Source organism: Lissotriton helveticus, chromosome 7, assembly GCF_964261635.1.
Source record: "Lissotriton helveticus chromosome 7, aLisHel1.1, whole genome shotgun sequence".
Taxonomy (NCBI): Eukaryota; Metazoa; Chordata; class Amphibia; order Caudata; family Salamandridae; genus Lissotriton; species Lissotriton helveticus.
In genome coordinates, this window is record NC_136068.1 from 475,484,225 (window position 1) to 475,497,864 (window position 13,640).

The following is a 13,640-nucleotide window of genomic DNA, read 5'->3' on the forward strand; positions in this document are numbered from 1 at the left end:
CTGAATGCAACCAGGAGCTTCCTAGGTTTGCAACAAATGTATATTAATGTTCTCATAGCTTCCAATTGACTTCCGCGGATGCCAAGTTAAGGGCTGACAAAATGTTCTTTTTCGACCTTGGCCATGTCCGACAGAATGATGATAGCACGTCAGTTTTTGCTTTGTGAACGCAGCTTTTGACGAACATTTTATTTCAGAATGGGCGTCTCGTGACTTTTGCAGAAGTAAAATTCAGCTTTTTGTAGCTCGAGTAAACTAGGCCCAAAAGCAGGCAACTTATGCTTTCTAGTATAAAACAAACACAAGAAAAGTATTAATGTAAGAAATAATGTAGATTCTGTATCCACCCCAAGATTTACTAATTAATTAACCCACCCGATTAATCAAATGTTACCTAGCAAATGCAAACAAATAAAGCAGCGTTTATATCTACCGGTCTTCATTAATCCATGAGACTAATGTGCACCTAGAATAGTAGAAATGACATCACACAGACAAGGAAAAGCAAAACAAGCACATGCTTCTTTTATGTTTGCAGCAGTTAGTAATGACAAAAACGAAAACAATAAATTATTTTATTATTTTGCACGAACAAAAAGATGCAACAATTATGCACGTTTATGAGCACACATGTTAGTCCCCCCATGTGTAAAGTTTAATCTAAGTTGTATTAGCACGACATATCACAAATCATTAATATTATTATTCATGTTATGGAAATGTGACTTCACGAGTTTAAACAAAATTTTGTTTTCTATCTCGCTCCATCAACTCCCTCATCTGGTGATTAACAAATCACCACACCAGCACTCAAAATTTTGGTAATTTAAACTTCCAAGAAATCGATTCAAATTCATTTGTATTAGTAAACCTAAAAGTCTGTTTCTGCATAATCTTTGGAATTAGCATAACGCTCTCTATGTAACTCCTGTAATTCGATCTCCCTTTCTTCTTCTTTTCTAAGTTTATAGATTCTTTTCTTCTCTTTCAACTGCTTCTTTCTTTTATGTAACAAACAACCTATTTTGGTTAAAATAAAAATGAATACTATTACTATCAAAGGTGCCAAAATCTTGCCAAGAATTGAACTTCCGATATCATGAAACCAGTTTTTAATTGCTTGAAACCTTTTTGAAAGTTTCCCTGTAAAATCTTCTTCTTCTAAAGGAATTATCTCTGAATGCATTTGTGTAATATTCTTGATATACATTTCAATATTCTTACTTTCGTCAGGTATATATGTGCAACAATGTTGTACATGTAAAATGCCACAGACTCCTCCCTCTTTTGCTAGGATTATGTCTAAAGCAAGGCGATCTTGAATTACCATGGATCTAATTGCAATAACTTCAACATTTACTAATTGAAACCCATCAGCTGTGTCAGTTGATAATCTATCAACTATAGTGGACAATTTTCTAATTCTCCCTGCATTTAAGGTTATACCAACAAAAGGTATTACTGCTTGAAAAATATCTCCTAGAACTTCAGTAAAAGTTTCTCTTTTAACTCTATTTACATAATTATGAATTTTAAACAATCCTTCTGAATCTCTGTCAACATGAAACACTTTAGGAAAAACAATTCCCACATAACAAGTTCCATACCAGTGGTCTGAAAGGTTGTAGTAGGCTTTGTCACCACAAACAAAATAAATCCAGGAAAGATTGGATCCTTTCCACCTTTGAATCCCCAACCTCCCATAATCTGATAAGTATCTTCACAGTTACTTGCACCTACAAAGTAATTATCAAAAAGTGTGTTATCTCTTCTAATGCAAAGTTTTCCACTAACTGGTTTGTCTATGTGAATTGCAATATTTTCAAGCATTTTGCCATTTAACTTCTCATCCTCTTTCTGCCAGAAATTTGACTTAGTCTGCTTGACTAATTCATTCCTCTTATAAATTGCTCTTCTCTCCTCTACCATATTCAAAAATGTCTTTCCTTCAGCACTTAATTTGCAAGTTAGATTATTTTTATAAGCATACTCATAAGTAAGTTCGTTAGTAACAAGGAAAAATTCTCTCATTTGCTTTGCTTTCTTATGCTTATTTAAAGCATTTTCAATTTTAATATTTGCAAAAATTTCATCATAATTTGAATAGTAATATTCTAAACGTCCAGTTTGATAAAATAAACTAGTTAACACACTACATGTTATAGCATAAGTGAGAGGAAGCATATTATATGTTACTCCCTCAGTAACAGAAGCAGGTAACTTAACGCAGACGTAGCAGTCTTTTGCATCCATTACCTTAACATATTCACTCAATAGCTTTGTGAATGTATTACTTGAAAAATCACTAATTGATTTATCTTGATGAATGTTAGGCTGATGATCAATAACTTTTGCAGACGCACTATGTTTAGTTTGGCTAACCAGAGCTTTGTTTGTTATGTTAACTTTGTGTAATTCTCTATTCATCTCCAAAGGGATAATCACAGCTAAAACCAACCAGAGCAGAATTAAAATGAGCAGACACACCAGAGTCATCTTACAGCATCTCTTAAAAACAGAACACTTTGAAGTGCTCTCCTTAACATAAGGCATTTTTGGTTAGTTTAGCCTCAAAATAAAATAAAAATAAATTTTAAAATTCTAAATTTATATTTACACCCCCCTTTTAAAATATATATATTTTATTATTATTTTTTTTTTTTTTTTAAAACCCTAAACAAGATTTCTTCGACCTTATGTCATACATAAGTTTTCTTCAACTAAACAGTTTTTCTTCGACCTTGTGTCAACTAACAAATTTTCTTCAGCCTTTTGCCAATTTAATATTTCTGTACTTCAATCATTGTCACTAATTTCTTGGATTTCGTTTTCTTCTTCACTACTATCATATATGTCAATAACAGGTGGAATTACTAAGTAAGTCCACTCAGGAGACTTGTATTTTTGGTTTGGTCTTACTATTCTTTTTCCTTTTCTCGATATCACTTCAATTTTCCTTCCAACTCCAACTTCTTTTCCAGGACTCTTTTGACTACTGATTTCTTCAACTTGTTCTTTTGGTTTCTTGATCAATCTGACTCTCAATCTTCCACCAGGCCAGTAGTCTGCTTTTCTCACGTACTTCTTTTTTGGTTCAGAATTATTTGATTCTGACTTCCAAGTCCTTTTCTTTCTGTTTTCACTTTCACCATCCACGTCACTTTCTTCAGTTTCGTAGTCTGAAATTTCAATTGACTCAGGAACTTCTCTATTCGGCAATTTCACTCCTTCAGGAACTTCACTTTGTTTTCCATCACTGGTACTCGGTAATTCGTCTTCCTCCTCTTCTTCAATTACCTTCAACTTCCCAGATTTCGGATTTCTGTTCCTTACTTCAGAGTTTGTTCTCTGCCTTTCGATACTCTCCTGGTCTGAAACTTCTTTTTGTTCTGCTTCTTTGTTTTCGATATAGACAACCGAATCCTCAGTTATCTTTCCTTTTAACAGATTCTCTTCACCTTCAGAATCTATTTCAATTATTTCCAAGTCTTTTCTTGTCAAATTTCCATTCACTGGCACAGTTTCCAGATGTCGACTTTCTTGTCGATCTTCAGAATCTGGATTTATTTCACCTTCTGTTTCGCCTTCTGCTTCAGAATCAGAATCATCTGTGGTATCACTTTCAACATCAGAACTCTCAGGAGTTGGTACTGGAATAGTATGACTAGGATGAATCCAGCGTTTCAATCCTCTGCACTTTACAGCATTAGTAGTGATCAAAATTATCTGCCTAGGCTTCTGCCATCTAGGAGCTAGACAATTCCTTCTCCGATGTACTTTCGTTCTGACCCAATCGCCAGGTCTCAGATCATGTGTCAAAACCTTTTCATTTGATTGTGCTTCAGTTCCCACCTGATTAGACACAGAAGTTACCATATCAGATAACCTTTTACAGTAATCCAAAATAGCACTGTCATTTATGCTCAACAGTTTACCTACAGGTACAAAAGCTTGCCTCATAACTCTTCCCATTAAAATTTCATGAGGACTCAAACCTGTCTTTTTATCTGGTGTACTTCTTAATGACATCAAAACAAGTGGAAGAGCATCAGTCCACTTTACACCTGTTTCAAGACACATTTTTCCAATTCTGTTTTTAATTGTTCCATTAATTTGTTCAACCACTCCTGATGCCTCTGGTCTGTATGCACAGTGTATTTTCTGCTCAATGCTCAAAGCTTCGCAAATTAACTTCATCAGTTTGTTATCAAAATGGCTTCCTCCATCACTCTCAATAGTGACTGGAAAACCGTACCTTGGGATTATTTCTCTGAGCATTAGTTTTGCTACTGTAATTGAATCACAATGTCGTGTAGGGAAAGCCTCTACCCATCTTGAAAATAAGCAAACAATTACAAGCACATATTTCAAACAATTGTGTAAGGGCATTTCGATGAAATCCATTTGTAATCTGGTAAAGGGACCACCCTCTCGACCAATTATTCCTGTCCCCACCACTGATTTTCTGTTTGGATTCATTTGTTGGCATGACAAACACCTTTGACAAAAAGATTCTGCAATGGTTCTGAACTTAGTATTGAACCATGTTTCTCTAAAAAGTCTAACCATAGAATCTCTTCCCAGATGTGCTGGACCATGATATAATCTGGCCATGTCAGCAATCAAGCAATTTGGTAAGACTACTCTGCCATCTTTGTAAACCCACACTCCATCTTCTTCACGTGGTCTACAATCTGATCTTAACCACAAGTCTTTTTCTTCATCATCTGCTTCATTTTGTAAATCTCTAATCTCATGCCATGTTTCTACAACTGTTGTTAGCATTAATGAATTTGAATCAGTTTCTTTACTCCTCTCCCGATTGTAAGAATAATTTTTCCTTGCGCAGTATTTAGCTGTTTCATCTGCGAAGGCATTTCCCTTGGAAATATAATCAATTCCTCTAGTGTGCGCTGCACATTTAACAATGGCGATTTCTTTTGGTAATTGTATTGCTTCAATTAATCTTCTAATGAAAACTGCATTTTTAATTGGTGATCCTGCTGATGTCATGTATCCTCTCTGTGACCAGAGTTGTCCATAATCATGCACAACTCCATACCCATACTGACTATCAGTAATGATGGTAACTCTTATATCCTTTGATATTTCACATGCACGAATTAAAGCAATTAATTCAGCCACTTGTGCTGAACGAACTCCTTCAAGACATGATGCTTCTTCGACATCTTTGACTGTACAAACTGAATATGAAGCTTTTAAGACACCTCCTTCGGATCTTAAGCATGAGCCATCTACAAAGTAGACGAAATCCGATTCAGACAAAGGTCTGTCTTTGATGTCTTTTCTTGGTTTAGTGCAGAATTCCATGACATCTAAACATTCATGTTCTGTTTCAATGTCATCAACAATTTCAGAATCAGGCAGTAATGTAGAAGGATTTAGATTTAAACATCTTGAAATCGAAACATTATCTGCTCCTAGTATGATTTTCTCATACTTTGTCAATCTGCTACTTGTTAAGTGCTGAGTCTTACCTCTTGTCAGTAAAATTTCTACTGAATGAGGCACAAAAACTTTCACAGGAAATCCCATAATGATCCCCTCACTTTGTTCGAGACTAATACTTGTAGCGGCAACTGCTTTTAAGCAACCTGGTAATGCTTTTGCAATTGGATCAAGAACTGCAGAGAAGTATGCAATAGGTTTCTTTAAATTTCCGTGTCTCTGAATCAACACAGATAATGCACATCCTTCTCTCTCACTGCAATACAGTTCAAAATCTTTCTCATAATTTGGCATACCTAAAGCAGGAGCTTGGCATAAGCTCTTTTTCAGGTTCTCAAAAGAATCCATCTCAGCATCATTGAGAATAATTGGATCTTTTACATCTGACTTTGTCAGTCTTTGTAGTGGTTTTGCAATTACTGAAAATCCACTTATCCATTGTCGACAGTAACCAACCATTCCCAAGAACATTCTGACCTGTCTTTGTGTTCTTGGTGGTAACATTGCTTGAATCATTTTTATTCTCTCTATTGTTACTTGTCTTTTTCCCTTTGCAATTCTGTGACCAAGATATTTTACTTCTTGTTTGCAAAACTGTAGTTTTGCTGGGGACACTTTATGTCCTTCTTCTGCAAGGCGATTTAACAGAATTATTGTGTCTGTCACACAATTTTCTCTTGTCTTTGCAGCTATCAACAGATCATCAATATACTGCACTAACGTAGACCTACCAGGTAAGTCTAGGTCTTCCAATGATCTTTTTAACAGTTCATTAAAGATTGAAGGACTTTCTGTATAGCCCTGAGGGATTCTTGACCATCCGAGGGTCTTACCTTGGAATCTGAATGCAAAGATTTCATAACTGTCTGGATGTAAGGGAACAGTAAAGAATGCATTGCAAAGATCAATGACTGTATACCATTCAGCATCATGTGGAATCTGGAATAAAATTACTGCTGGATTTGGAACCACAGGACAACATGGAACGACAATTTGATTAACCTTTCTCAAATCTTGTACGATTCTAAACGTTCCATTTGACTTTTTAACTCCCATAATTGGTGAATTACAAGGACTACTCTCCATTTCTTTTAATACACCTTGCTTAATTAATTTTTCAATTATTGGTGTAATACCTTCAATTGTTTCTGTTTTCATTTTATACTGTGGAATGTTTGGAAATTCTATTCCCTGTTTTAATGTAATTTTTACTGGATCTACGTTTTTCATCAGACCCATCTCATTTCCAGTAAAATCCCATATATCAGATTTCACTGTTTCCTTGAGCTCTTCAGGTAAATCCTTTTCTTCGAATGCAGGAAACAATTTTGTTTCTTCTGCTTCTATCATCATCATTGTCATTCTGTATAAACCATCTTCCTCCATTGTTTGTAATTCAACTCCATCCGGAGAACAATATATTCTACAATTCATTTTACATAGGATGTCTCTGCCCAATAGATTCACTGGACTACTATTACAAACCACAAATCTGTGTTTGTCTCTGTAATTTCCAATTTCAACTGGTACTGGATCAGTTAAGTCAGTTTTAATTTGCTGATTACTTACTCCGACAACTTGGATGGTATCCCCAGAGAGAGGTAGGTTTTCAATTTCCACTGATCTAACAGTAGAACGGGTAGCACCAGTGTCCACTAGAAAAGTGATGTCTACATCATTAACTTTCCCGTTTACAAAAGGACCAGACTGGTCAACCTCAAGAGTGGCTCCAACAACACACTCTTCCTCCTCTCTCGGGCACCGTCAGCAATAATCATCAGAATCGCTGTCTTGACTTTCTGCTAATAAAAACTGTTGTGAAGCATTTTACATTTGAACTCTTTGCTGCTTTTGCTGTTTTTGTGGTTTTATTACCTGTTCACTTCCCTGAAATCCCACGTTTGGATTATATTTTTGAACTCCCCCACAATTCGGAAAAGGTGGTTGTGGCAATTGGTCTTGACGATTATTCACCTGTTGCTGTTGCTGTTGCTGTTGCTGTAACTGTCGCTGAATATTTAATTCGTTTAACCCCTGTTGCATCTGTAGCTGTCGCTGCAGGTCAACACCATTCTGCATCTGTGGATTCAATAAGGGATTCTTTAAGTTTTTAGGAGGATGAGGACACTCGTCTCTCCAATGTCCAATTTCGCCACAATTAAAACAAGGTAATCTTTGTTTCAACTCCTCAATCTTTGGGCTAAATTTCTTTGGGAAATTATTACTTTTAAACTTTCCTTGTATCTGGTTTGTATTTCCAGTTTGAACAAAATTAGTGTTCTTATTACCCATGCTGGCGATCTGTTGCTCAGCCACTTTTACCTGAGCCCACATGGCTTTCTCCTTGAGCTTCTTCTGTTTTACTTCTATTTCATCACTGCAATACTTAGCCTTTCTTAGAATATCATCTACAGATAGTGATTGCCATCCTACAATGCTATTTCTGATCATTTCTCCAATTTCAGGTTTTAGTCCATAAACAAATCTATAGACAAAATGGCTCATGTCCTTTTCATCTAGTTTTTCATAACCACTGTATTGTTTAAAGATTAGCAGTAGTCTTTCATAAAAAGAATGAACTGATTCTTTTGTTTCCTGTTCTGTCCTTTCTATTTTAACCCAATCGACTTCTTTGGGTGGAATTTTGTTTTTCATCCAAACAATCACTTTTTCATAAAAATCCATTACAAGTGGATTTGGAGCACCTGTTTCTTTGATTCGCTCAGGTTCTGTTTTTGGCCAACTAATCGATATTTTACATTCTGTCCAAAGATCTGATGGAACGACAATGTCAAAAAATCCATCTAAATCAATCCACAGAACTTTTGACACTTTGATAAATCTATCTACTTGTCTGTACCACTCAACTGGTTTTTCTCTTAATTTAGGAAAGTCATTTGTAAACAACAGAATGTCCTGTCTCGACCAAGGGACATGAACATATCCTCCACCTGCAATTTCTCTCATTGGAAATTGTTTTGACAATTTTTCCAATCTTTCATCTTCCTTCTTTTTCGTCCATTTCACTCTCCATTTATTCAGTTCTCCTAGCTTTTTGATATAAACAATCAAATCTTTTATATGTACTATTCTTCCCATTGAGTTCAAACTCTCAATGTCACTTTCTGAAAAGTCTAATCTGTAATGTTTCGCAAAATTCTTTTGTTTACTCACATCGATTTCAAGTTCTGCTGCTAGATCCTCTAGTTGATCATATTTATTTTTTGTTTTCCATTGAATGCTTTTGCAAATGAACAGTAGTTCATCATCTCGATAGTAATTTAAACTATCTGGACCGATTGTTCCGATTATTAATTCTTCGATATTCGCTTTTAATTTGGCCACATCAAGTTTTGGTGTGGTTACCCTGACTTCAGGACTCCCTATATCTGATATAGCACCCATTGGTGTTTTTGGAGACAAATCCTCATTAAAGGTTAAATCAGGCATTCTTGATTTAGAAGAGTTTATTTCAGATAAGTCTGAATAAAATTTTTCAGTAACCTTTTGAATCTCTGCATTTAAAGGAATAGTTAATCCTGTCTTGTTTGTTTCCTTTTGGTCAAATACAGGCTGAACAGGACCAATCGTTACTGGAACTGTCACAGCTTCCATGCCTTTTGTCATTCTTTTTATTAATTCTTCTTTAGATCTTAAATATTCATTATAATCAACATCTTCAACATTTCTTGCCTCTCTTGTATAATCTTTTGGAGCTTCTCTTGCCCTTGGAGCCATTGTAAAATGTCTACCTTCATTTCGAGCATTTTCAAATTCTGGTCTTCTAGGAGTTTCAATGATTTCACAATTATTTGGATAAAGTTTAGGAGCTTCATTAATTGGAGGTGCACTCGGTGAAGTTTCAGTAGAAACCACCGGAGTAGACCATGATCTAGGAGGTCTCAAAGGCTGATTCTTTCTAGCTGTTGTATATATTTCTTCCATAACTGCATCCTCAGATTCACTTTCCATAGATTTCCCTGTAGGAGTACCCATTACCATTTCTTGTATTAAATACAATCCTTCACTCATGTTTCCCTGTCTCCACATTCGCAATCTATCTTCATGAGTTTCTCTTCTCCAAGGTGGATTTTTAGAAGGTCTTTTAATTCCACTAGCTTCTCTTTGTAACTGATACATCTCGTCTTCCCACTCAACTAAAGCTTCAAATTGAGTTGGTCTCGGTTTCGGAACAAGAGCATTCATTTTCTCTCGTAAATTTCTCAAGACTTTTACATTAAATGAACCATCATCAGGCCAAGTTAAAACACCGTCGTTCTTAGTATAGCGTTTCCAACTATCGAACCATAAGACAGTATGATATCCATATTCACCTTCCATGTACGCTGCAGGTGTTTTATACTTATGAAGTAATTTACCACCTCGCGTTTCGATTTTCTTGTCAGGCGAAAATAAATTCTTAAACTTCTGAAATAATGTTGGCTTTTTCTCAACATGTTTAAAATGATAACTCATTTTTAAGAGTTAAATCTAATTCACAAAATCGTTCGTAAAATATTTCCGGGATGTTCCGCAAAATAACCAATCCGTGCGCGAAACACACCAACAAGCCAATGACAGTTGAGCTACGTCACTTTTCTGCTCAACCAATAAAATTGGAGTTTTTCTGAAGGACCAATCAGCTTACAGGTCGTCATAGACTCAAGAGCCAATCAGAATATAGTTTGTGACGTAGGTCACCCAATCCCAGCGCGGCTCTGTGACGTACACAGCAGCTGCGGTTTCTCGTTTCTCACTCCTGGCGCTTACCCCTCCTTCACAAAATCTTTTCACAGCGCCATTTTAAGAACACTTTTCAGTGTAAATTAATTCTTAACAATGACTATAAGGACATCATCTGTTCGTTTCACTATTTAGGATAGTTTACATACATTCAAGTATCCACACTTCGGAATAGACGGCGCTATTCACACTAAGGATAATATTCAGTTGTCAGTAGAGTAACCCTTACCCCACCCTTCTAACACGTATAATTATGAACTCGCTTTGCTCTGAACGCACCGCGAAGTGACAGTTCTAAGAGTTCCACTTGAACATAAAATACAAATCAAACTCGCACTTTCACACTGAAAATTCCCTAATTTCAAACACACATGAAATCCGTACAGGACTCTCACCTGTTTATAGAGATCATGCACCGTTAGCAAAATAACGACGTTATCCGTACAGGGCTCTCACCTGTTTATAGATATGAAACATGTACCCGTACAGGACTCTAACCTGTTTATAGATAATCATGTACCGACGCTACTTTACCCTTCACTCAAGCTCGGATATAACTAATACTCTTATCACAGTGAGTTTTATGGAAGGCGCTTTGTCCCTATTCTCATGCTGCTTTAATTTCTTAGAAAACCCTCACTATACAAGATTCACACCTAGCCCTAAAACTGTGCTGCTCGGCGACAACACTATGGTACACGGCGATACCTCTTGTGATACTCGGCGATATCACTACAAACAGAACAGATGGCTTGCGTGACTAATTTCTCGCCACACAATCTATACCGGTATAGCTTACAGATAGCACGAAAAACGAACTCAACATGTGTTAAAACATCGATCCTATTTCTATACCATAACACTTTAGTAACCCTTAGCAACCAACATATTACCTTGGTTACTCTTAGCAACCATCAATTTCTGCTACCAGAGAATTGATCCAGCGGCCTATAGAAAATATATCATAAACAACGCTACCCAATTTCATAACCTATAAACAAAATTATATACTAAATTATGGACCCATTTATAAACCTGACATATTTTGGGCCTACTGAATCAGGTGGTCAGATTAAATCTATATACACATTATCTACAAACTATATACAATTTTATACATCTGCGGAAAGAATATTGTCATTAGAATAAATTCTAACCATTTAAACGACCACCATTGGCGACGTGATCTAGCTAATAGTAACCTGCACTTCTGAATAACCAAGACCAGCTTGTTTGTCAAAAGTAAGATTTTATTTACTAAATTATGGTATTTTAATTGATAGTTTCATAAAAGTTATTTATTAGCATTGAAGCAAGCATGATTGTAAAGAAATATGAGAAAAATACAATTTAAGCAAGTGAATCAAAATCAAAGTGAATATTTAAAGTTTAGCATTTCTAAAACCTAAGTCCCTAACTGAGCTAAATAGATAGAAATTAAAGAAAAGTTCTTTGAGGATTCTTACGTGCTCCACGCAATGTCCGACAGCACTTCACCCTCATCGGAAAGTCAGAAAGCAGCAGCCAGCCCATCCCTAGGGGCATGACTTTTTATACCTTTCTATGCTAACTAAACTACGCAAAGGAAAGTTTTCAGAAATCTTCGACGTCCCATTGGCTGAGAGTGACAAGTGACATGTCACCCACATTTCAAAAGTTCCATTAGGTCACTTTTCTTAAGGACCATTGTCTTTTCTGAATGCAACCAGGAGCTTCCTAGGTTTGCAACAAATGTATATTAATGTTCTCATAGCTTCCAATTGACTTCCGCGGATGCCAAGTTAAGGGCTGACAAAATGTTCTTTTTCGACCTTGGCCATGTCCGACAGAATGATGATAGCACGTCAGTTTTTGCTTTGTGAACGCAGCTTTTGACGAACATTTTATTTCAGAATGGGCGTCTCGTGACTTTTGCAGAAGTAAAATTCAGCTTTTTGTAGCTCGAGTAAACTAGGCCCAAAAGCAGGCAACTTATGCTTTCTAGTATAAAACAAACACAAGAAAAGTATTAATGTAAGAAATAATGTAGATTCTGTATCCACCCCAAGATTTACTAATTAATTAACCCACCCGATTAATCAAATGTTACCTAGCAAATGCAAACAAATAAAGCAGCGTTTATATCTACCGGTCTTCATTAATCCATGAGACTAATGTGCACCTAGAATAGTAGAAATGACATCACACAGACAAGGAAAAGCAAAACAAGCACATGCTTCTTTTATGTTTGCAGCAGTTAGTAATGACAAAAACGAAAACAATAAATTATTTTATTATTTTGCACGAACAAAAAGATGCAACAATTATGCACGTTTATGAGCACACATGTTAGTCCCCCCATGTGTAAAGTTTAATCTAAGTTGTATTAGCACGACATATCACAAATCATTAATATTATTATTCATGTTATGGAAATGTGACTTCACGAGTTTAAACAAAATTTTGTTTTCTATCTCGCTCCATCACCATCACCTCCATCCAGATCTTCAAAGCGGACCTCAAATCTCTTTTATTCCAAAGACACATTCAGAACTAATTCCCTCCTTCTCAGACCCTGCCAGGAAGTTCTTTAGTCATTGTAAATTTGTCACATATGTTTATATATTTGCTTATACATCCTGTGCTTGCTGTGTTTGAAATTGTGTTCCTTTTGCCTGCGTTGTCTTGATTCTCATCATCATAAAGCTTTATTCGAGTTGCATACTCATAAAAGCATAACAAACATATTAAAACAACACAATTAGTGATTTAGTTACATTTAGGCAAAATACATATTTATAAAACAGTTATGCAAGCTTTTTAAAGACTGTAGAAATATCACACAATAAAACAATTATCAAATCGAATTAATGGAAAGTGCTTTCCGCCTAATATACCAGGCCCACCCCAGATATTTGGCTATACCCATGACAATAGGATCCTCTGTGCTGGTACAGATGATTCTCAGTGCCTCAGCAGCACTATTTGTCCCAAGATTTTTGCAAAGTGGAACTAACCAAGCCCTTCTTGGTATGATGTAGGCATTACAAGCAAATAGGAAGTGACCCACACTTTCATTGGCTGCACCACATGCTGGGCAGCACAGGGTGTTCAAACTCTTCCACCTGCCTGTTAAATATATCAGGGGGAGGGAGCCAGATCTTAACTGGAAAAACAGTTTCCTGTCCACTGGGACAGTAATACTATCCCAGTACTGTTCTAACGCAGGACACATTTTGATTTCCAGAAAGCGACCTCCCATTGAGTCGGATTTAACCCCCCTCCATAGCCTGCCATCTATCCAGTCCCAATATAAGGTTTTAAGTATATTTTTGCTTGGGAAAGCTTCCCCCGCAGGGTTGTTCCATAAGTTGGAAAGACCTAGTTCAGCCAGCATGACCCTTAAGTTTTTCAGCCATGGTATTTTATGGAAGGTATCAAGTTTAATA